We start from the raw sequence: 3,343 nt of genomic DNA on the forward strand, positions 1-3,343 counted from the left end.
TTTGCCCTTTGTTCAGCTTCATATATCACACATAGACTAATTCCATGAGTTGAAAATTATTTCCTTATGACTGTCTAACTTAAGGAAAGCAGTGACCGAGGCTGCCTTTACAATGAAAGAAAATAAGATGGGCATTCATGTGCTTGTTTTGAAATCCCTTTCTGTACTTGTTTGTTCTTTATGGCTAAAATAAGAAACCCTTTGTTTTTTTTTAAATACTTTATTTAAGAAGTCCAAAGATTCAAGTCAGTGAAGGTATCTGTCTTTGTGAGAGCCACAGTAAGAGGAAGCTCTGGACAAACAACTATTTCTGTTTGACTGCTTGGATAGGTGGTAGTAGGGTAGCTTTGCATTTGAGTAAAGGTCGATAGAAGTAAGGACTGGGCTCGGAAAGCACTGGAAGAATGTTTCATATGAACCTCTGTGTCAGAGACTTTTCAGATTGAGCAGTCCATAATCCAAATTTATTTCAGGAAGTGCAGCAAGTCATGTTCTGAGGAGCATCTCCTAATGCTTCCAGGCATAAAGATAGCTGTGATACCTGTGGTATGGTCCCCATCTACAGCACAGCTCTTGGGGTCTGGTCTTTCATAAAATCACAATTCCTAGTTCCAAGATGGCTGGAAGAGTAAAACTTCCATGCCAAGGACTGACCAACAGAAAAACCATTTTACTACTCATGTTGCTGAGACCATTAAATAAAGTTTGTTCCCTAATATTACAGGACAAATTAGAGATTTTATTTTGCACTGTTTAGAAGTTCTGAATTAAAATACTCCATCTTCACCTCCTAAGCTTGCTGCTACAGTGTATCTTTTTCAGTTTCTTCAACTGATGGATCGAGTGCATACCTTCCTTCATAACATTTTTCCGTGCTTAAAGAAGATCTTCCAGTTGATTTTTACAGATAAGCTTCTACAAATGTGATTACAAAAATGCTTCTGAACTGCTTTGGAAATGACAGATTTGTGTCTGAAAACATCTTGTCCAAGGGATGAGATGGGAAAGGGAGAGGCAAGGCAAAAGGCAAAGCAAGAAAAGGCAAAAAAAGGAAAGGAAAAAGGAAAGAAAAAAGGAAAGGAGAAATGGAAATAGAGAATCATATGTGATCTTCCTTACATATTTTGTCTTGTTTAACTGAAGAACTGAGGAGAAAGTTCTTTTTAATGCCGTGAATCTGGTTCAAAACCTTCCAGAGCTTAAAAAAAGAGCTTAATAAATATTTACGTGTTTCAATTTTGTTTATTTTTCCATAAAAGAAGAAGTTAAAATGAAGGAGGTAAAATAATTATTTTTACTTATGCTTATTTTTCTTTCTACATCAGGGAGCCTTGTTTTAAAATACATTCTGAGTTCCCTTTTTTTCTCTTAGTTCCACCAAAAAAAAAAAAAAAAAAAAATCCTTTGTCTCATGATGAAACATGTCTTATGGTTTTTCCTTCTCTGTTTTTTTCAGAATAAAAATATCTGCCTGAAATGTTGCATGCAGAGACACTGCTGAGGGTGAGTGTAACCTCCAGGGTGAGACACTGCTGCCACCTATGTTTATTTGCTCTCCAGCAGTTCCAGACCTTTCCTGAGCCTTCTTTCAGAGAAAATTTACCATCGTCTATTAATGTTACAGTCAGCGAAATTAAAAAATAATAATGTTAACACACACATGCAAAAAAAGATAGGCTTATCAGCAAGTATTTGCATTCAACATGTTTGTCCATATCAGAGAGGCTCTCTCTTCTCCAAAAGAGTTACTGCTCTTGGAACACGGAGCATCCTCCTGCCAGGGAGTTGGTGGGGTCACTGTCCCTGGAGGCATTCAAGAAACATGTAAGTGTGGTACTGCGAGATGTAGGTTAGTGGGCATGGTGGGAATGGGTTGATTGATGGACTAGATGATCTTAGGGATTTTTTTCTATCTTAATGAGTCTATGTTTCTATATTTTGCCTCTACAAAAAACCTCAAACCAGCCAAGATCAAGCAAGCCAACCCAGTCATTCAACCACAAAATTTCAGCATTCTTTATACAGTACTGTGTTGACTCCTCTAGCATGTCATATTCTTCTGGTGGGCAGAGAAACAAACCATCTTTCTGATCTGGAAAACAAAAGTTTTTGTATCAGGAAAGGAAGATGACAAGCAAGTACATAAGATCTTCGTAATTGTGGTCAGATTTGAACTACGTGGGGTAAACATTAGATTTCTGATGATTTTTATAGAACAGTTTGGTAGGCTGAACTAAATGAATTTAACATAACATAACATAATAATAAGCAGCATCTAGAAGAATAACATAAACAAATCAAACAACAACAAAAAACTCCCCTCAGAAAGTTTGAGCTACTATGGGCTGTGAGCAAGCTTTGAGTAGCAGGATACTTTCTCCAGCTCAGGTTCTGTGCTGCTAAAAAAAGGCAAATATGTTTCCCCGCCTGTTCTGAGAACTGTAGTATTTCTGAGGATATCAGTTTTCTGCAAGTATTAAGCTCACAGAATATTGGTGTGAACTGACCCTAATTCTGTAAGGAACTTCATTGCAATTCTACACCAGCAATGCAATGTGGCCAGGACAATAAGCACAATAGTATATTATTATCTAGTTTCCACACAAACAGGCTGTGAGCGTTTGAACTAAATATAGGCTTCGTTAGAGCCTGGATTACATCTGCTGTATGACATAAACCCAAAGCTACTAGCTCAGATACATGGAAAGTATTTAGCTTAAGGACAGTATGAAAGAGAAAAACATACAGTTCAGACAATCCACTTCTGTTGGTAGCATGGTGGTTCTAGGTGTTAATCCTTTAAAAATGTCCTACTTAGGAAAAATCTGAATCAATAAAATTTTGTTTCACAAACACAAAAAAAATATAAAACATTCTTTACAAATATTTCATGAACCTATCCCCCTCCCTCTGCCTGATACCCCTAGGATGCCTTGTTTTTCCCATTGGCACAGTGTCAGCATCTCCCAAATCCGTTACCCTTTTCCCACCTCAGAAAGAAGCAGTTCCCGTATCTGTGTTTGTCAGGGAGCTTGGCGTGCCTGCATGTCACAGTGTCCCCATACAGCACAGCTTATGTTTTTTTTGGTGTTCATGCAGAGATGGTAAGAGAAAACATTACCTATGTGCACACCAACAGTTACATATCTAGGATTTTAAAAAGTCACTGTGAGATCTAGTCTAGGCCTCTGGTCAAACTGTATCTTCTTTTCTCTCGTAAAGACAGTGAAATGCTATAACATTCTGTGGGACAATGCTCCTGAATTGAAAATCAAAACTTCCATGGGAATTCAATATGATTCCTCTGAAATTATTCTGTGCATTTCCTACCTAAATTTTTCAA

The 3,343-nt window shown here is 37.5% G+C and overlaps 1 long non-coding RNA gene across 1 annotated transcript; it reads right to left on the reverse strand.

Moving 5' to 3' along the window:
* Positions 1-1,336: 1,336 nt before the first annotated feature.
* Positions 1,337-3,086, reverse strand: LOC146544106 (uncharacterized). Its single transcript, XR_014884233.1, has 3 exons — positions 2,991-3,086; positions 2,747-2,810; positions 1,337-2,092 (listed from the first exon to the last, which is right to left on the reverse strand). It is a non-coding gene; the product is annotated as an uncharacterized LOC146544106 (long non-coding RNA).
* Between the last annotated feature and the right edge of the window lie 257 nt (positions 3,087-3,343).

Source organism: Meleagris gallopavo, chromosome 6 (assembly GCF_905368555.1).
Source record: "Meleagris gallopavo chromosome 6, MGAL_WU_HG_1.1, whole genome shotgun sequence".
Lineage (NCBI taxonomy): Eukaryota > Metazoa > Chordata > Aves > Galliformes > Phasianidae > Meleagris > Meleagris gallopavo.